We start from the raw sequence: 23,125 nt of genomic DNA, 5'->3' as shown, positions 1-23,125 counted from the left end.
AGAGGGTATACTTATCTAGTCAACTGTTTAGAGTGAATAGATAAGCCTGGGGATTCAATAAAAGAGTGAATAGATAAGCCTGGGGATTCAATAAACTCCATGTAGGCTTAGTGTGATGCTGGCCAGGAAACCATGTAAAGCAACAGGAACACCTGCGGACATGTAAACCTATTTACCTATGGGCAAGTTAGGTCAGCAAGACTGCGTGGAAAGCTAGAATGACTACCAGAGTTTAATATAAAATAACGTATACCATTCCAAAACATTATATGAAAGTGTATTAAGTGCAGAGCAGTGTGCAAACCTGTTTTAGGCATACTGAATAAAAGGTTTGCAACTGATCAGTAAGGTACATAGACTGCATTATAAATAATTATTCAGGGGAAGTATGTGTATTGAAAAGGGACACACACATGAATTGTACAAATGAACACAGGGGAAGAAGACAGGTGAAACATGGCAGATAAGGGCATGTCAATGTACATACACCACAAAGACAAGACAGTTGTAGCATGAATGCTAATCACATATCTACATGACACATTATGTACTGGTGTCTACACCTCCTGAGTGGATATAGTCATAAACATCATACAGTTGTATATTCTGTGACTGTCACACAAGGTGACATATCAATGGACAGGATTGTTCATGATAAAAGCATCCTGACAAGGATAGCATATAAAATAGGAGTAGGTGCATATTGTGAAGCTATGCAAAATGAGTTGCCGGAATATGACTGTAATGTCAACATAGGTCTCAACCAAGAGGACACATAGCAACAGACTCATGGACAACAATAGACAGAAACACACACAGTCATGGACAATATCAGCATAATACCACCATTAATCCATGTTATTGACATAACATATGTGAATGTGAGTGATTATAGATGTTTTTTCAAGAACGCACTTGTACAACTTTCATGATTTGTCAGTAATCTATGAGGGGAATAAGCGCACCTTCCTCAAAAATTAACATCTATTGGAAGTGTTAGTAGGGACACTGTTGCACCTGTATTTGAAATTATGAACAACTCTGGCTAGTTGACAAGTTTACATGGCATATATATGCCACAATCTACACTTTCACAAATGTAACCCATGCCATCAATGTGTTAAATCAGCTGTCTATTTACTGTGTGCATCACAGGAACATGTATCACACATGCACATTATATAACATCTTGAAGGAGGTTCTGCACCGTTAACCCCTAATGTTTATGCACCAAAAAGAACACTTAGGTATGGCCAATAAGATGTGTGGGAACTCACTGTGGCAAAAGAGGTATTTGTGAGTAGCTCATCCCTGGAAGATGTTTTGGAAGGTACATGCAAAAGGGTACATTGTACTCAATTACTGTTATGATGAGGGCTGAGAGCAATAGAATTATAATGTCCTTTGATGTGGATGTCCTGCACATAATCAGGAGTTGTGCTACATACAAAGGAGTGGTCATCACTGCGGGCATATGCTGGTGGATCTTCTGTATACTATCTACCTGAGTACACAGGTTACATGTCATTTGGTCTGCTCATAGGACTGTGTTGTCTATATTGTAATTATTGTGTGTATTTGCTTTCATAATCACGCAAACCAGCTGCTCAGCAGTGAGCTATGAAAAGTGCTTATTAGCATGTATTATTTATGTTTATTTCATGATTATTCTTCATCCAAATAAAGTCCATATAAAAACACAACTAAAGGTAAAGCACCTTTTAATGACTGAACACATATTTATACGGTAACCATGTGCTACCTGCACCCATGAACCTGAAACTTTGTATCTCAGTACTTGTTCCCAATATTAACTACACTACAGAAATAAATACCAAAAATGCTATGTTACATACCATGTACATATTTATACTGACAAAACACATTCAGATTGTCTAATACTTGTACTAATGTGGACAGCTATTATTCAAAAATATAAACACACAAATATGATCATAAAGCTGTGTTTGTCTGTGAAAATGTAAGTGTGTAATGTACACAACATACTGGGAAAAAGCAGAAAATGTTTCATTTCTGCTACATGCATTCCTGACAGGTGTTTGTATATAGTTTGTAAAGCTGTCTCTTAAAGCATACCTGCACATTAGAACCACATCAGGAAATACTACACCCACATTTTTGCACACCACTCTCATAATAAGATGTGTCAGCCAGATAATATAATGATAATGGCATCATCTATAAAGACAACCTTGACAAGGTAAATATATACTTTAGAAACAACACCATCTTATGGTTCAAATACTGAATTACAACTGAATATACAGTCAATTCATTCATAAAAATTCCCTTCTAAAGATTTGTCTCAGTAATGAAATTTCCTTTTCATCACATGATTTAATGAAGGGCTATTCAAACTGTGTTCTCTACTTTGCTCTTGTTGTCTGAAGACGTTTAATAAATATGGATGAAAGCACTTAAATCATTTAAAATTTAGTGTCTGTTTCTTCATTTACCCTTCCACATCTTCCTATTACTTGTGTTATATGTATGTGTTTACTTGGTTGCCATTTGAAAGAGCATTTTACACCAGCATGCGAGACACTGCTATTACCATCTTCTTCTTCTCACCAGACACTGATGTAATCAGCTCTAAAGTGCTGTTGGACACTGTAAAAGACATATTTGTGCTGTGCCACTGCACTGAGTACTATGCTTTGTGAATAGTTAGGTAGGGTTTCTACTCTCACTGTGGTCAACTGATGTGTGTGTGTGTGTGTGTGTGTGTGTGTGTGTGTGTGTGTGTGTGTGTGTGTGTGTGTGTGTGTGTGTGTGTGTGTGTGTGTGTGTGTGTGTGTGCGTATGTTCACTGGGTTGACATTCAAGAGAGTATTTTACACCACCATGTGAGACACTGTTATTACCATCTTCTTCTCACCAGACACTGCAGATGTCATCAGCTATAAAGTTTTGTCGGACACTTTAAAAGCCATACTTGTGCTGTGGCACTTGGTTTAAGTACTGTGCTTTGTAAATAGTTAGGTAAGGATGCTATTCTCACTGCAGTCAACTGTGTGTGCATTCAACATGCATCCACCATCCTCCTTTTTCCTCTGGCCACATCACATCCTTCTTTTAGAGAAGTAGAAGATGTCTGCATATCAAATATGCATATACACATCATGAAGCAGAGTCCTTCCATGTACCTGTGCAAGCCATCTCCAGATCACTACATGTGTGATTACTAATTCTGTTATGGTTTGGTGCACATGTCCCATATGGACAGTGGCAGGATGTAATGCAATCCAGAAAATATACACACAAGCACAATAGTCTTAATATCTTCCATAATATAGATATAAGGAGTTTGTTTTCAATGGAATAATAATGGCTAGGATTCTATGTGATGTTGGCCATTAGCCTAATAATATCCTATGATCCTAAGAACAGTTGGAATGTCAATGTTGTTGTCATTGACATGTGCTGTATTGAGGTGTGACTGTACAGTATGGCTACAAGAGAATATTACAATCTGTGATTTGAGCTAAGGTACTGATGGGCATTGCTGGCATTTGATTATATGCTCTTTCTATAACTGCTGTAGTAATATGCCTCCTGAGAACTGTTGACATGGTATGCTACACTTTTATGTATATTGTTGGAGTATTAGGACATGAGTTGTTGTGGTGGAGCAGATCAACCTTCTACACAGTTCACATTCAACTATATGTGTACACTGTATACTCAGTTCATCTGCTATATATAGTTATTTCTATGTGCAAGTATTTTTCTACTGTTAATTTTTATATAAAGTAAAATGTCAGTAAGAAAAGATTTAAGCTTGCTGGATTAGAACCGCAGCGTACCTGTAGTATAACTCTTAACTTACAACTGCTGCCACATATTAACAACTAGGCCACAGCTGTATATTTTCACATTCATTAATATGTATGTGTGCTGACTGCCACACAATGCCACTTAGTGTGTTTGCACAGTGGCAAACCACATATGATAGAATGTATATGTTTTGAAATTGTCTACTAGCTGTTGTCTTCAGGTGTCTCCTTCTTGTCTTGACCATTAGATCATGTATGTGTGAAGGTAAGCAATGGACAAATGTAACAGGCAAAGCTCAGCTTATATCTTTTTTCTAAGACGTGTTTGTTAGGTTTCATTATTAAAAGATAAATGTGAGATTTGAACCATGGTCTCCAGTTATAATATATTACCTAATTTATCATGTTTTCCAGGTATGCTACACAACACAGTTGATTCATCAGTTGTAATTTATGCACTCTTTATCATAGAAGTAAGTTACATGACATTTAATTAATTTATCCATTTCACCATATTTGCGCTAAGCCACGCACTGCACAAATATTAATATTAAAAAAAAACATTAACAACATCACAAAATATATTTTATTACACATTACAAATTTTTTACACAACACTGGATGTGAAGTGTTGGACTAATGAACCTAAAACATGCAGTAAGGGTGTCCTCTATTTGCCGCATAAACAGCTTTACAGCAAGAATGCAAATCATTGTGCTTAAAAACAAGTCCCATTCCATCCACAGTATTAACAAGACATATAACACCTGTACATTGTCAGTTGTTTGTACATGTGTTTATCACATATTTAGTGCAATGACTGATCACACAGCCATTTATGAGTATTGTTTGCAGCAATGCAGCTCTGTTTTCTCTTTGTGTTATGTTCATTCTTCTCTTATCTGTGCTGTAATATCAGGCATACAGTCTGTAAGGCATTTCTTATCATTGTTCTTAAAATGTGTGAGAATATTACATGACAATAGTATACACTTTTCGACAAAGGCAGGAGAGTTTGGCTATTAATGAACAAAAAGTGAGAAATATGTGCTGCTCACTTCCACTTAAAACCTTTATACAGCTACTTCTACAATTTGTAAGTGTAACCTGTGTGACACACCCACTGCAGGTAAGGCAGTCTGAATTGATGTTGCATTTTCCTTCTCCCTACCAGTAATTATTCAAAGTTGCAATCCATTAGCAACAAATACTGAGGTAACACCTGTACTATGTTTATACCTGCTACATGAGGCCAAAAGTTTGGGATTCAGCAATTCTAATGAGTCCACACCTCATTTGCATCTTCACCATGCTCACAGGCCTGAATATATACTGTAAAAAGGTACCCATGAAGCTAGGGAACCAGAAGGCGGGAAGAGTTGTGTATATGGACAACACAAAAGAAGATTGTTATTAATTGGATTTATCTGCACTGAATCCTTCTGATTTTCCTAAGGTATGATTGAAATTTTCAGTTACATACTGGATTTGCTCACGTGTTACTAGGAATATATTTTATATATATGCATTAGAAAATGGAACTTTTATCTTTAAGCACTTCTTACTGTTGGCATAGGGATTTTTGTCATGACATTTCTCTTTCTCAGATACATAGCTTACTAACATACATAACAAGTATTATTGTTATAACCGGTTATCTTACACTCTTCTGTATTATTTAAGTGAAATGTAAATGTCCTATATTGTCAATGACACAGAGATGTTAGGCTTCTAAGAAGGCCCATAGACACCTCTAGGGGAGTGCTGGGCACAAGGAGAGGTGACTGGCAGTCATATAAAAATTAATTTTCTGCTGTAAATGTCTATACATTTTATGAAAATTTTTGTGAAGGTACTTTTAACAATTGACTAATGTGTTATTCTTTGTTTGGTACAAACTGTCAGTTGTCTGTTGTTTTGGGGGTGGTGAGAGCCAAGTTCCATTTGTGGTGGCTCAAAAAAATCTAGAGGTTTGCTCTTGTTCCTTGTTTTGGACTAATCCTTGGTTTGTGTGTGACTGTGATATGTTCCAACCAAATAACATTATATTTTAATACCTGAACTTTGTTTCTCCAGTGGATAATACTGAAAATATATGTGTATATATAAGTAGGAGTTTTATTTATGTGCTGTATCCTTCTTTTTTGTTTCATGTAACCAAGGATTATGGCACCCAAGTGTCCCAATCCCTGAAAGCCCCCTTTCAGTGACTCTGAAAATGATGACATTGTCCAAGCATTTTAGTGCCATGGTGCTATTCTGCTTAACATATCACGTGGGGATATGTCTGAAATAATGTCAGTTTGGAACCAGATAGGTAATGACATCAGCATCATAAGGGGTGTGGCAGGACTTATAATGTGCATCATAGGGTCACTGATATGATTTCATCAGCCCAGAGGAGAGCAGCTACATTTGCCAGTGGACATCTGGCTGGGGGGGGACCTGCTACAGAGCCACCACTGACACCAAATGAAGAATGTCTGCCCACTGTCAAAGATCCTGAGAGTTCAGTGGAAAGTGCACAACAGCATATGATTGATGCCAGTGCTGATGTTTCTGGGGGGACAAGTATGTTCCAGGATGAGCATCCAGTTAAGCTTACATATGCCAGTTTATAACATTTTACTGTATAGTAAAATATTTTAAGTAATATGTTTATTGTTGTTTTAATGTGGGGGTGAAATTATTGATAAACTGATATGGTTAACAACACATTTTTGTTCATTACACATGGGCTTTGGGTGGACGTGTCATCCAAGTTTCAGTTAAAAGTATTGTTAATGGACATATAAAGGCATAAATTTTGTCCTTTGTTCTTGGAATTATGGTGATTGTGTCCTTACCTTTTGCTTATCTTTTTCCATAAACATCCTGCCTAGCAAGTGTGAAGTCATCTGCGCACGGTAAGCCATTTTTATTTGAATATTGATGACCATTTGACAGAAATATATGCATTTATAATTTTGTGGGTATAGTTATGTAGAAAAGGTAAATGAACAGTAAAACTCAACCAGCACACTTTAATCTCATATTTTGCAAAACTAATTGAACTTTAAAATGAGGAATGTAATTGGAAATGAAATCAATTGTAAAACAAAGTTTCGTTCAAAAGTGACCAACACACTTTAAGCAACTCTTGCATTTTTTTATACTTGACTGATAACAGAAAGGTAATATACATTAGAAAAATATGATATGATTCTTCTTGCTACTCAATTTCTCCAGCTATCGGCAACTATTATGCATTCCATACTTATTCATGCAAAGAAAATATTTGTAATAATGATCATTTCTAGAGTGATAAAAGAATGCTAACTCTTTGAGGACAGCATATATTGTGTTATATATATTTTGAATCACAGAAGTCTACAATACTTCCATGTTTATTATATGTCAAACACACATATATCTCTTCTCTGCCACATGGGAAATAATTAACTCAGCCTCTGTATTTATTTTCCATTTTTATAGTACATAAAGAGTGAAAGCTTGGGTTGGAGTTAATAAAGCTTATATGGCCCCTAAAACCGTGTGTGCACTGAGGAGTGAAACACGCACAATAGAGCACCATTTTGTATTCAGTAAGTGGCTCTACATGCTGTGAAAAGACACACAAACATAGTAAATATTGTGGCATGCTAATTACAGCTTAAGCAGGTGAATTGTATAATAATCAACTAATCCAAGATGAAGGAGCTATTCAACAAGCTATAAATCAATCATATAGCCTTAGTGCAGGTTTTGCCTGCAAATTACAAAACCTATTGGAATGCAGCCACAGAAACTAGTCTACATAGAAAGAATGTTATGGCTGCTGTTGCTCTTCTTCATGTGTATGTGCAACAGGCCCAAGTCTGTGCCACTGCTGTTAATAGACCATGGCCAAGAAGGAGAAAGTTTTTTTAAGACCCTGTTTAACATTTCATGATCTGGATGAAGTGGAAACTGTAGAATGCTACAGGCTGGATAGAAACACACTACAAGAACTCTGTAATCTCTGTCATCCTCACATGAGATCAAGGACAAACTGAGGGAAAGCAACACTGGTGGAGACTAAGGTACGTGTAGCATTTAGAATATTAGCTATAGAAACCTTCAAGAGATGAAGAGGGGACATGCTGGGGTGTCACAGGCATCAGGATTCTACATTAATTCCTGAACACTATGCGGCAACATGCCAGTGACTACATACATGTTTCCCAAACACCTGAGGACAGAGCCACAGTTTTGCAGGAGTTCTACCCTGTAGCACATTTCCTGAAATCGTATGTGCCATAGACTGTATGCACATTGAAATTAAAGTAAAACATGGGTAATACAGAAGGGTGTACGTAAATAGAAAATACTTCCACTCCAATTAACTGCCAGGTCATATGTAATGTTAAGGGAATCATCCTGAATGTGTGTGCTGGCAACCCAGGCAGTTACTACTACTTGCATATCTGGTACAACTCCCAAATGTATCAGATGTTTTCTAGGGAGAATCTTCCACAGGGTCATTTACTGGAGGATGCAGGTTATGCACTCAAATTGTGGCTGATGACATCCATCAGAAATGTGCACACACCAACTGAAGAATGTTATAATGAGGCACATGCTCAAACAAGAAATATCACAGAGCATGTGTTTGGGCTGCTGAAGTCATGGTTCTGGTGCCTAGATACAGCTGGAGGAGCTCTGTAGTACAATCCTCATACATTTTTTGAAATGTTCACTGTCTGTGCCATTCTTTACAATATTATTCTGAGAAAACAGCTTCTGGAGGAACAGCAAGCGGAAGGGCCACAGATCCCACCGTCACTGGCAAGGTCACCACAACCACATGCAGGTGAGGAGTCATAGTGGGAACCAGCAGCTGCTGTGGGTGTAGGCAGACATATGCACAATATGCCCCCTCACTGCCCAAGAGACAATGAATAGCACACACGCCCACCACCTAAGGGACTAAAACCTTCATCCTATGCGCATAAAGTAACATTGATGCCAGGCAGTTCTCACAGCCTTTACTTACCCATGTAATGGCTGTGTATTGCTATCATCACACAGTCTCAGCCCCAAATTAAAAGTCTTGTAACTGCCAGATTTCCAAAGTAAGTGTTCAACTTGGAATAGGAAAATAAATGGCTAAGGAACACAAATGAATGGCAGATCCTTGGAAACTGTTACTTGATAATGTGACTAGGAAGAAAGTGGATGATTTTTACAGCAATGACATAAATATGTGACAGCACTGACTTATGTCAATACATGTGTTCTCTATCAACAAATAGGCTGCAGGCATCAAAGATTCATAAATTCATACCTCTCAAATGTGCAGACTTTCACAGAATGTCCAGAGTTTGGCATCATAGTTTTGTACTGGCAAATCATTAACGATTGAAGTTAGAAAATAATGACAGACATCTCAGTTTCAGACTTCATATCCCTTAGAAAATGCAATAATAATGCAAAACCTGTGATTCTATCGACTTTCTAAGATTGCAAGACCAAAATATTTCAAAATTGTCCCTATATTTGAACCCTTCTCCCACTTTTAATTATGGCTTTGTCCACCTTTGTTTATATAAGAGGTTGAGAGGTATGCACACATTACAAAAACCTGTAAGAAAGCAGTACAATTTGCAAAAGCACCACAGACACAGATATTCTAAGCACTCAGTCAACTATGCACCCTGAGCATCAGACAAAAGACTTATATATCCCTCAATCCAAAAGATAGAAAACAAGGATATGCCACAGTTATCATTATTTACACAGGGTGTTGTTTGAGGGGCAGGAGGCCAAGGCTGACACTAAAGTTAGTGAGTGCATGCAAGGAAGAAATACAAACAGTCAGACATTTGAACAAAGTATCAAATGTCCCCTGAGAAAGAATGAGCTCTCAGCCGCATGAATGACCCATGTAACTGCTATGTGTGTGTTTGTCTGTACAGGCAGTCAAGGTGAAATGCATGTGTGAGTGTCTGCAAGAACACAGCCAAGCTTTGTGTTAGCTCTACATTTTGGTATGTTGGACAGCTGTGAGCTGTGCACGGTAGAGGTGGCAGTTCATCGTCATAATTCCAGACCATGAGAAATGGCTCTTCAAGGATATGCACTGACACATCCACGCCCACGGTCAGATGCACTGCTGCTACCTGAACATGACAGATGCCTGCTAGATGACCTCTTCTCATGTGTATGCACAGGATCATGACTCTATGGCCTTCCTCATCTGGGTGTGGACACCTCAACCACTGATGGAGCAGTGGAAGTAGTGCCACTATGGGAGTGTGACTGGGCAGAGCGATGCTGGCTAACATCAGATGATGTGGCTGGCCTACACCCATGTGGATGCCTTCCCCCTCCCAGCAGACATTTCATCACAGTCACCGCCCATTCCAACATGTCATTCATCCCAGCCACTGAATTAGCAACACAGTGGAGGCAGGCATGCATGTCGGCCTGTGTCACATCTGCAACCCTATGCATATCTTTGGATGCCCTATTGGAATGTGCCTGTGCCTCCATGACAGCCTTAAATAGATATCAGATAGCATGGAAAGACACACCTGGATCAAGTGGAGGAAGGACAGCAGGCCTCCTCTGAGCACCCCTAACAACCCTCCTGCATGGCACCTTAACCACACTTTGGCAACAGCCAGAGTCAGCAGGCACTGAAGCCGCAGTTACCACAGTACCCTGATCAAGTACCTCACCCTCCACCTATCCAATATCTGGAGCTTTTATCCCCAGGCCTCCACTAAAAATGGGCTCTCTCCCGGTTGGACTTTCCTGATAAACAAATGTTAAAAATGTAAATGTCCTATACTGTCAGTGACACAGGGGTGTCAAACTGAATGTTCTGTGGTAAATGTGTACACATGCTTTTGGGATAGTTTCTTTGATAGCAGTTACAGCAATCCACTGAAAGTTCTACTTCCTTTGTTTGATAGCAAAATGTCATTTGCTTGTTGTTTTAGGGATGGGGGAGCCAAGTTCCATGTCTGTGTTGGCATATAGAAAATTGTTTATACAGAGGTTTGCTTTGCTATTGCTACTCCCCCAGTTTTAGATCTAACCTTGCTTTTTGTCTAACTGTGATATGTTAAAGCCACATAAATCCTTGTTTATATTTGAATATATGTGTTTTTTCTTATCCAGTGGGTACAATTGAAAAATGAATTCCTTATTTGTTATATCTAAGCAGGACTTTTATTTATGTGTTATCATTCTTTTCTATTTTATGTCACCTAGGACTATGGCACCCAAGCTTCCCAGTCCATGCAAACTCCCCTTCAGTGACACTGAGAATGATGTCATTGTACAAGCCTTTAGGTGACATGGTGGCTATCTGCTTGAGAGAGTCAGTGAGGATATGTCTGGAAGAATGCAAATTTGGCAGCAGATAGTAGAAGATGTCAGTGCTGTTGGGGGGTGCAGCAGGACATATGATAAGATGCATTATAGTGATACTGAAATTATTTCATCAGCCTGGAGGAGAGCAGCTGTGTGACCCATGGACAGATGACTACAGGGGGGACTGCTACAGAGCCAGCACTGACACCAAATGAAGAGTTCCTGTCCACTGACAGGGATCAAGAGAGCTCAGTAGAAAGTTCACAACAGCATATGCTTGGTGATGTTTCACAGAAATAACAATAGAAGAGTGTAAAGAGAAACAATTATAACATTAACACTTGTGATGAAAGTTAATAAGGCTGTGCATCTGTGAAAGTATCATGGCTGACCAAATGTAAACTTCTAAAAAGTGCATACAGATAAAAGTAGCATTTGCTAATGTATACATAAAAAAAATTCTGACATCTGAGCATATATAGTATCTCATTGAAAAATGCAATCATACCTTATGAAGATCATCAGTCATCTGTACAAATAAATCCAAAGTAATAGCAATCTTCAACTGTGTTATCCATATAAAAAGTCTCCTCACGTTCAGGTTCCCAAGCTATATGAGTATCTTGGTATAGTGTAGATTCAGAGCTGTGAGCACTGTGAAGATGCAAATGAGGTGTGAATTCATTAGAATTGCTGAATCTCAAATTCTTGAATCTGTGTCGCAAATGTAAACATAGTGCAGGCACTTCCTCAATTTTTTTGCTAATGGATTGCAACTGTGAATAATTACTGGTAGGGAGAATGAAAACACAAGAGCAATTCAGACTCTCTTGCCTCTAGTCGGTGTGTCAGCCAGGTTACACTTACAAAGTGTAGAAATAATTATATCAAAGTTGAAAAGTAAATAAGCAGTGCATATTTCACCGTTTCTGTTCAGTAACATCTAACCTCCCCTGCTTTGGTTGAAAACTGTATATTATTGCCATCCAATATTCTCTGACATTTTAAGGACAATGATACAAAATTCCTTACAGACAGCATGTCTCAGATTACTACTTGAATAACATAAGATTGACCAGCATACAGAGATAAGACAGAGCTGCATTTTTCCAAATAGTCAGAAATGGTTGTGTGATCACTCATTGTACTGCATCTGAAATTAAGGCATGTACAAACAAATCAGAAGTGTATAAGTGATATATGTCTTGTTGATACTGTGGAGGATTTTGGACTTGCTTGTCCACACAATGATTGTCATTCTGTGCTGCAAAGTTGTTTCTTCTGCAAAGACTGATAAGACGCCCTTACACTCCTTGGGATTCAATAATGCCTGCACTAAGTGTACACTGCTCAGAGTCAAAAGACAACACAGACATACCTCACATCTTCTTCCTCCTAATTTTAGTTTTCCTATTGATATTCTTGCAGCTTTAAATATTGACAGGGATTCATAAAGGTTTCCACAAAGTGTAGACTACATGTACACTTAGAAGCAAGCACTGAAAATGAACACAATAAATGTCATGTAATGTACTTCTTTGACAATCAATACATCAACTACACCTGTGAATCATCTATGTGTGTAGCACATGTACTGAACATGTTGATCCACACAGCACACACTATGTGTAGATCAGGATTCAAGTCCCACCTTTGCCTTTTAAGGATGTCACCTAATAAACAGTGATCACAAGGCTAAAACAAGTTTAGCCTTGCTTACCACCTTCGTGCTATACATACCATCACATAAACCTGGACTAATAGCCCACACAGGAAGCAGACAGAACACTTGCAGACAGGGGTCATACATTCTAAATTTCAAAAAGGATACACTGTTGTATTTTTCTTTTCATCGTGCAACACTGCTTAGCAATGTTGATCAGTGGTTATCAAGCTTGCACCACACCTGTAGACGTAGAACATCTGCATAGAGGGAGCAGTCAACAATTTCAAAATGGATACATTCGATCAATTCTGTTGGGCACCATGCAAATCTGCTAAGCTGTGTCATGCAACAGTTAACACATAGACGTTAATAATGAATAAGGAAATATCCAACTGTTAATTAACTATTATTTCCCTTGCAACTAGCCAGCTATTTAGTTTTAGCACTTATCTGTTTCTTTGATCTCAGCACTTGTTCAGAACTCATTGTAAGCACTAAATAAGATACAAATTACTACAGCACTCAACTTTCCTCACTTGTCTAGAGGAAAACAGTTTTTAGTACTTAATAAATAAGCACCTATTCAGGCATGTCTAAAGGTCAGCTCCCGGTGTTTTCTCCTGTGTACCTGATGAATCTGGGCATCTTGGGACAATGCAGCAATTGCCTCATGTACACAGACAACCCTCTCCTCCTACCACCCAACACTATGACTTGTGAGAGATGCACTTATATAGCCAAACTGGAAGCAAAGCTCGCTTTACCAAAGACTGGCCGAGACAATCAAGAGGAGAAGGTAAACACTTGCACCACACCACACTCATCACATAGTCCCTCAAAACCTACACCACCAAAACACACACACAGAACCACAAAACACACACCTACATTTGTGGAGGCTCTCAGTACTAATCTGCCCAAACAACCGAGACCTCCAAAGCAGAAATGGAAGCAACCTCCACCCCCAACACAACCCAAATGACACATAACCCACATACTCAGTGTGCCACTCAACTACAGCCCATAAGGCATAATGTACCCAACACTCTAGTCATAGGTGACTCTATAGTCAGGCACACTGATATTCCACTCACCAGGCTAAACAAGGAAAAAGTTACTGTCAGCTGCCTGTCAGGTGCCAGGATCCGCCACATAACGCACCACTCAGGTCACTCCACAAGTACAAATATGACTTTCTCATTGTCCATGTTGGTGTGAATGACCTGAGACGTACCTCCCTGGACTACATGAAAAGAGACATGGAGGAGCTCTCTGATTTTGTAGCCCAGGCCAGTATGACCCTAGCCCTGAGTAGCATCCTGCCATCACCCAGAATGACTCCACAGTACAAGAACAAAATGATTGACTTTAACAATTGGCTAAGCTTTTGGTGTCATTCTAAGGGAATCCAGTACCTGTCTGCCTGGGATGACATGATCGACAGACCACGCTGCTTTCCCAGAGATGGCCTGCACCTGTCGCCCTTGGGATTCCGGATACTGGCAAAGGCTCTTGCCATCCCTATAGTGCGTTTTTTAGGCAAGGTTCAAATAACAAATTCACCACCATAAGAGGTACTTCTTCAAATTTGGACAAAATTGTGTGATTTACACCTAAATATGTATATAAGACAGGACACAATTTAAAAAGAATTTTGGAGAAAGCTAGTAACAACACTGATAATGTAGAAAAATACAATGGTACTAGAAAATGTGGAAGATGCAAACAGTGTAGCTACATTAATGAGGAAAGACATATTCAACTAGAAGATATAAACCACACTCGTATCAAGACTAGGACAGGGAATTGTAATACCAGTCAGGTGATATACTTAGCCACATGTACATCCTGCCCAGCATATTATATTGGCAAAACTGAAAGACATCTAAAAAAACGGATTTATGAACACTTATATCGTATTTAGAAAAAAGATTCTAAAAATGCTCTATATAGACATATAAGTGATAATGGAGTTGAGCACCATTTTCGTTTTGCCATTATAGATCAAGTTAAGAGTACATTATTTGGAGGGAATTGGAAGATGCAGTTGGCAGCCCTGGAGAGTAGGTGGCAGATTATATTAGATGCTACTAGAGCACCTGGATTGAATGAATTTATTAGCATTAAACCTTTTTTGATACTTTCCCAATAGGATCAGGTTAATATGTACTTATACATTTATTTCCTCCATATATTATTCATAGTATTGTCCTTATACTGAGCTTTTTACTACTAGTGGATTAAGGTACTATTATTATTATTTTTTGATATTATTTTTTGACATATTCCCTTTAGTTTATCCATTCAGGATACTTGATGAAGCTTTTACATGCTCACAGTGTTATTTTTTACCTTTATATACATATCTTTATATGTATATAATTTTATATTCTCTCTTTTTATATATTGTGATTCTTAGTAGGCATACAGTTTTTTATACATTAATATGAATGTATTTATTTTTGTTAAAGAACAAATTTTGAAAAGAGAAAAGTACAGCTTTAAAAGTTTTGGCGGACTTTTTTAATTGAATGACTCACTCAGACTATAAATATTTCTATGAGAGTACTTTGAATTTGTTCTGAAGAAGACTGGGTTTTACCAGTTGAAAGCGCTAAACTTGTTTTATTGTGGAATAAAGGATTTACTTTCATTCTTCTCGTGTACGAGCATTGCCTTGAGCAGGTGTCTACCGATCCACATCATTCCATTCTTCATTCTTAGTTGGTTGCAGTCTACTTTTTGCAGGCTATAATTCATACCACACCTTTCAGCCACCAAACCCGGACCGAAACACTAAAGGTGGAGGCGTGTCCATATTTATTAAGATATCCACACCTCCAAGCTAGTTGCTCAGCATAATGCATCTGAAATTATCCAAGTTCAATTAACTCTGGGCAAAACCACAATCCAGATTGTACCTTGCTACAGACCCCCCACCATGCCCCAGGATTCCCACTTCTCTTTTCTTGATACACTGGAAAATATTAAGGTACAACCCAACACTCTAATAATGGGTGATTTCAACTACCCTACCATTAACTGGGAAAAATACTCGTGTACCAACTCTTTTGCTCAAAGTTTTCTGGAAATCATCAATTCCAATGCTTTGGATCAACTTATCCACACCCCCACCAGAGGCAGCAATATCCTAGACCTGGTCATCACCAACATGGGTGACCAGTGTTCCACACCAGAGGTCAGCTCCTCGTTGGTCAGATCGGACCTCAAGCTAATCACCCTAGACATCCACATCCCACTCCCACTCCCCATTAGGAAAACAACTGTAAAAAGTTTCTCCAAAGCCAACTTCACTCTTCTTAAGTCAGAAGTGGCAAACTTCATGACACCCATGCAGATGAACGATCGAGGTACGACTGCTGAATCCTACACAAATGCACTTTATAAGCACTTACATGAGTGCATGGATCGTGCTATCCCTAACAGAACCAAGATGCTATCCTCCAAAAAAGGAAGCCAATCTGGTGGTCTTCTACCATAAACAAACTCTACAACAGAAGAAAGAAACTGTTGCAAAAAAGAGTAAAATCCCACGATTGGAGGAACTCCCTGGTCAGCCTCAGTAAGAAGCTGAGATCCCTCATAAAATCCTCCAAAGCTAGTTATGAAAACAAAATTGCCACTGATTCTAAAGACAACCACAAAGCATTCTATAGCTATGTCAAAAATCTCAATGGCAACACTCAGATCTGCTCTGAGTTACAGCACAATGACACTAAATATACAGAACCAACTGATATTGCCAACATTCTGGCAGATAGGTTCACTGCTAACTTTACCCCCTCTCACCCCGTAAAGGCCCATCTTTGTACCGGAAGAATGCTAAGTTCCTGTAATCACGGCTGCACAGGTAAAAACTTCACTCTCCAAAGCCAAGAACACAGCATCCATGGGACCTGACAACATCCCAGGCCGCCTTCTACATGAACTACAGAATGAACTGACACCCCACCTAAGTACCTTGTTCAATCATAGCCTCACTTCAAGCTTTGTGCCCATTGAATGGTGCACCACGACAGATATGCCACTCCACAAAGGGGGGGGGCCACAACAGACCCCAGGAACTACCACCCCATTAGCCTGACGAGCCTCGTCTGCAAGGCCATGGAACGTATCATCATGGATCTCATAAACAAAGACATTGGAGATCTCCAAACCCTGGACCCCACACAGTTTTGGTTTGTAAAAGCAGATCATGTCTCCTAAACCTGATAGACTTCTTTGAAGTAGTCACCAAAGCCATAGATGAGGGTAAGGTGGTTCACACAGCCTATCTAGATCTCGCCAAGGCGTTCGTCACCATCCCCCACTCTGGAATTTTAGATAAACTCACTAAACTAGGTATAAATCCTTATGTCACAAGATTGGTTGCCAACTGGCTTACTGAAAAAACCCACACTGTGAAAGTAGCAGACTCCAAATCAGACTTCAGACCAGTGACAATGGAGTACCACAGGGTTCAGTCCTGGGTCCTCTCCTGCTTGGTATCTACTTCTCTGAAGTACAGGCTAACACAGAAGGTCTTTGGCTAACTAAATTCACAGATGACTGCAAACTAGGAGCCATAATTGAAACTCCTAATGATGTGGACATCCTACAAAAGGGCCTCACTGAGACAGATGCCTGGTGTCAAAGACATGGTCTCATGCTCAATGCCAAAAAGTGCATTGTCATTCCCTTTGGTAAAAAATTCTGTACCCATGAACTACCACATAGACGGTAGTCTACCTAACACTGAAAGTGTGATAAGAGACCTTGGGACACAGGTGGACAGTAGTCTCTCCATTGATAATTACATCGCCAAAGTGGTCAGAAAATCCTTCTATGTGGCACACCTCATCACAAAAGGTTTCTCATGCAGAAAAAAAGAGGTCATTGTTCCCCTCTACTCATTACTCATTAGACCCATTATAGAGTACAACGCCCCTTTTGGTATGTACCTCACAAGACATCTACAACAATTGGAAAGGCCGCAAAAATACCTCACAAAGAGGATTACTGGCCTCAAACAGATGCCTTACGCAGATCATCTCAAAAAAATCCAGCTTTACTCCATCGCATATCGCCTACTCAGAGGCGATCTCTGCCTAACATACAAAGTTATGTCAAACCCAGAGCTGTTGGACATGCTCCACTTAAAGAATTACCAATCCCTCCGAGCTACATGCTCTAGGGACCTAAACCATGTCACCACAATAAACAGAACATGCTGGAGGGATAGATTCCTGTCCCAGAGACTTCCCATACTCTGGAACAGGCTACCTATCTATGTCAAACAGAGCTCCTCATTAGCACTCTTAAAGAAAAATCTTGATGATTGGATAGGTAATAGGAAATTCACCCCGGGGATCACTTCTGTGGTTCTGCTTGACAGGGGCACAGGAAAATAATTTGGAAAATAATTTTCTTGGATGGTGAAAGCCAGGGTACATTTTTGGCTCAGCTTGTATAGGCCCTAGGGCCAATAGCCTAGTACATACCTATGAATCTATGAACCTATTACTGTGACAGTGTAAGTGTAGGGCTGTCATACACATGGTCCGGGGTTCTAATAGAGGAAATTCCAGACATGTTTAATGTTGTTCCATTTCACTTTATATTAAATATCACTTATAACAATTTAAACATAATTATAAATAACAATAACTATGCATAGCAGTGGAGCTCATATGAATTACTGTATATGTATGATGGATAAGACACCCTTACTATATTTTGAAGGTTCAGATGTATGATTGAAGGTATACTGACTAATATGTTTCTATAATCATAACTGTGTTCTTTGGGCATGTATGGTCTTCAGACTTCAATAATAGTCATAAACACAGGGATGTCTAAACCAAGACCTTTTCAGGTGACACACATACATGGTTAACCCCTCAGTCTCTCATGTGTATTTATATGTAAATATTGAGTATGTCTGAGAAGCACTTCTTCTGTGACAAGTATGAAAAATCACCCCTGTGGAAGAAAATGTTTTGTCTCTTATGGAAAGTTTGAATCCCACATTATAAAAATTAATTTTATCTGTGCGAAGCCCCCAATAAAAGTGTCAGGTCATGAAAGTTATGCCTCCAGTGCATGTCTGCAAAGATAAATCACCTAACATTTCCAGCAGCAAACAACCCTCAAACTAATGCCAACTATCAGATTAAACTTCCAGTTTCCAAAACTGTTTTCCTTTCTGTTTGACACTGTTGCTCTCCACTTAGGGCCATGCACATAACCATTGGTGCATGCCTATGCCAGATGGAGAGGCTGCTCTCCTCTCTGGTCCATAGGAGGAGAAGACATCAAGCACTCCAGCAGCCATTGGAGTAAGGGGATGGTGATGACAGTCCTGTGGATGAGGACTAGATTTTCACTTTCCACATGTCTGATGGGCATGGGTTTGTGTTGGCCCCTCCCTCATCCAAATCATGGTGTCCCCCAAACTTTTGTGTCCCTCACCATCCCTTTGTCTAGTCTTGTTTGTCCTGTTTGTTTACATTTGCTTCCTCACCTACCCATCTTACCTGACCCAGAGATACCTATGTTCCTTCCTCTCTTAATGAAATTTAAAAAAGGTATCTGTCCCACAAATAAAAAATCATCCCATACATAGCTCTGCATTTCACACGTCTTCTTGACATACTTAATTTAATCCAACTGGCTATACAATATGATTGTATTGTTACAGCTTTTTGTGGAGGTGACAGTCCAAATTCAGCTAATAGTCTGTACATTTTTTTCATTTTACACTTTACATGGATATCTATGGTTCTTTCCTACATCCCTCTTGCACATTCCCATATTGTTTTCCTTTTGTTTTTCCCTCTGCTTTTCCCACATTTCACCACTTTCCTGTCTACTCCATTTTAACACCAATAATCTGGTCAAAAATAGAATCACACACAACACAGATAAGTACCAAAAAAAAAAAAAAAACAATGGACCCCTTCACTTTCTGGCTTCTATGTTTGCACTGAGTTTGGCTTCACTCACCAATGCCAACTGATGGTGACTGGCTTTTTGTGGTGCATTTACCTCTGAGCAATGCTGCTTAAACATGCTGCACTATGTTAATACACAGTAACACACAGTGAATGTGGTGTAAAGTATAATTTAATTTCATTATCACTAATTATGTAAAAGTATTACATACACCTGCTTTCAAACCCTATATATCTGGGCTCAAAAAGAAATGTGTCAAAGCATTTACACCTGCTGCTATAGAGACAACTAAGCAACATGTGTGCTTCATGCCTTCAATACTGAGAACTCTCAGAATTTTAGGAATGAGCCTTGTGTTTTCACGCACACTGCTTAACTATGCACATACAGGGAAAGAAGTAGAAATCTGTCTCACATGTGTAAACACTTTGCCAACCATCATGCAAACCCACTGCTCAGTGTTGCACTATGCAAAGTGGACATTAGTATGTATTACTTCTGTTTACTGTCCAGTTATTGTTCATGACATGAAACTACATGTGGAAACACAAACAAATGAAGGCACTATCTAAGAAAAGAACACATATTTACAATGCAACCATCTGTTATGTCTTCCAATGCACTGCTACATTGGTCTCTCAGTACTTGTCCACAAATATATCAACTACATGACATAAATAAATAACAAATGTTGTCTTATATACCATGCACATCTTTAGAATGACAATACACACTCAAATTTTCTAATATTTGTAGTAATGTGGACCCTGTTTGCCTATATTTTGTAAAGCTGTCTCTTAACGTATACCTGCACATATGAAACACAACCACCAAACACTACACATTACACAATCAGCAATCTGAGAACATGCAGAACTTTAATACCTTAACAGTTGTAAATGGCTAGCTATCCATTTCATGCAAGCCTCCCAACATCTTCTCTCTAATATTCCCTGCTGATGCCATCCACTATAAGTTGTCCAGCAGCCTTGCAAAAGTCAGACTTGTGCTGTGGTGCTTGCATAAAGTACTGAGTTCTGTAGTCTGTGTACTTAGGTTGTGCACTTAGGTAGGTAGGGGTTTTGTTCTCACTCCAGTCAACTGGGAGGTGTGTGTGTGCGTGTGTGTGTGTGTGTGTGTGTGTGTGTGTGTGTGTGTGTGTGTGTGTGTGTGTGTGTGTGTGTGTGTGTATGTAGTCAGAGGAGCATAAGTGTGTATCCTACAGTTACCACTCCAATTCCATAGTTTGCTAATATTTTGACACTTGCACGTCTAAACATCTATTTCATGTCGACCTCCCAACATCTTCTCTCCAACTTCCACTCCTGACATTGTCCACTATAAGTTGTCTTGCAGCCTTGTAAAAGTCGGACTTGTGCTTTGGAACTTGCGTAAAGTACTGAGTTCTGTAGTCTGTGTAGTTAGGTAGGGATTCTGTTTTCACTGCAGTCAACAGAGAGATGTGTGTGTGTGTGTGTCTATACAGTCTGAGAAGAATAAGTGTGCATCTTACAGTTACTACTCCAATCCCATGGATTGCCAGTATTTTGACAATTGCACATGCCTGCATATCCACTTCATGCAGGCCTCTCCAACATCCACTCCTGATGTAATTCACTATAAATTGTCCTGCAGCCTTGTAAAAGTCAGACTTGTGCCATGGAACATGCATAAAATACAGAGTTCTGTATTCTGTGTAATTAGGTAGGGGTTCTAATCTCACTGCAGTCAAGTGGTGTTAATGTGTGTGTGTGTGTGTGTGTGTGTGTGTGTGTGTGTGTGTGTGTGTGTGTGTGTGTGTGTGTGTGTGTGTGTGTGTGTGCACTTGCTTTCCATTGGAGAGAGCATTTACACCAGCATGTGGGACAATGTTATTGCCATTTTCTTCTCACCAGACACTGCTGATGTCAACACCTACAAATTGTTGTCTGACACTTTCCAAATCAGACATGAACTATGGTGCTTGCCTTAAATACAGAGTTCTGTAGTCTTTGTACTTAGATAGGTAAGGGTTTTGTTCTCCCTGCAGCCAAATGCAGCTCACCGGACTCTACTAATGTCATCAGCTATAGCTGATTTGCGAATGTGCAGTATTCCCATCAGGACAGCGTCAGAGACTGGCCTGTAGGCCAGGCACAAGCCACCTCCTCCTATATGAAACAAATTACAATGGCCAGGCTTTCAGTCTATCTACATACATCATGGCATGGTTTGCATGGACTGTTTTTTCTTGGTGAGAAACCCCTGTGGTCTCTCCAGCCCTGTAGCTGTCTGATGAGGTACATGCAAAAGGAAGCATTATACTTTATTAGTATTCTGATGAGGTTTGAGATCAGTGCTGTTATATCATGCTCTAATTAGGATACAGTGGCCTGATGTATGAGATGCATAAAGTAGACTTTTCATACCACTGTGTGTAATTAGCGGGAAATTCCACTTTGCAGAAGGCCAAAATAATAACACTTTTTTGTTTATTTGTAGACCGTGTGGCTTTGGCACCAGTCATTTGTCTGTGTTAGCCCCTCCTGTATTATGTTAACATCATTGGTAAATTCAATGATTGCACCCAATATGCAAGACTCAGCAAACTTGGTAAGCCAAAGGCTGTAGACTTTAGCCTGGACTGTTGGGAAATAGATTCCAAACAGTAAGAAGCCAAGCACAGATCTCTGGGGTACGCCAATGGTGACAACTCTACTGGAAGAGGCTGATTTGACAACTTTCACAGAATGTGTTCTGTCAGTGAGACAATTGTTTAACCGTCTAGTGACATAAGGGTTAATACCCAGCTGGGAGAGTTTCTCAATGATGCCTGAGTGGGAGATTGTGCCCAAACCCTGAGCCAAATCAAGATAGGCAGTATGCACTGTCTTACCTTCATCCAGGCATATCATGCAGAATCAATGGACTGTGACAACATCACAGATCACATATAGCATAACTCAGAACATATACCTACCTGACACTGTTGGATACACACTTTAACACACCCTCCAGATGAACTATGTTCCCATAGAAGGCTGTACAGCAACATGCATCCATCTGAGTTGGGGGGCAGCACCTGATGTATGCATGTATAGACACATCCTGACTCTCCTCATCTGTGAGGTAGGCCAACATATCATCATGGACCTTTTTTAGATGGATACTAGTAATATCCCAGCTGTGTGCAACAGACATGTGTGAGTTGTTAATGCTACATCCATGTCTGTTACATCTGTTAGATGTCCTGAAAGAGGTCATTGACAACATGCACGATGACAACACTATCATCCTGTGGAATTTGACCAAGCCAAGGCATTTGGCACAAATCCACACTGAGGTATTTACTCAACACTGTTAGATGTGGCCATAAACACCTATATCA

Source organism: Protopterus annectens, chromosome 3.part0 (assembly GCF_019279795.1).
Source record: "Protopterus annectens isolate FY-2018-M chromosome 3.part0, PAN1.0, whole genome shotgun sequence".
In the NCBI taxonomy this organism is placed as follows: Eukaryota; Metazoa; Chordata; order Ceratodontiformes; family Protopteridae; genus Protopterus; species Protopterus annectens.
The sequence above is the reverse complement of the archived record's forward strand: the minus strand, read 5'-3'. Positions refer to the sequence as shown.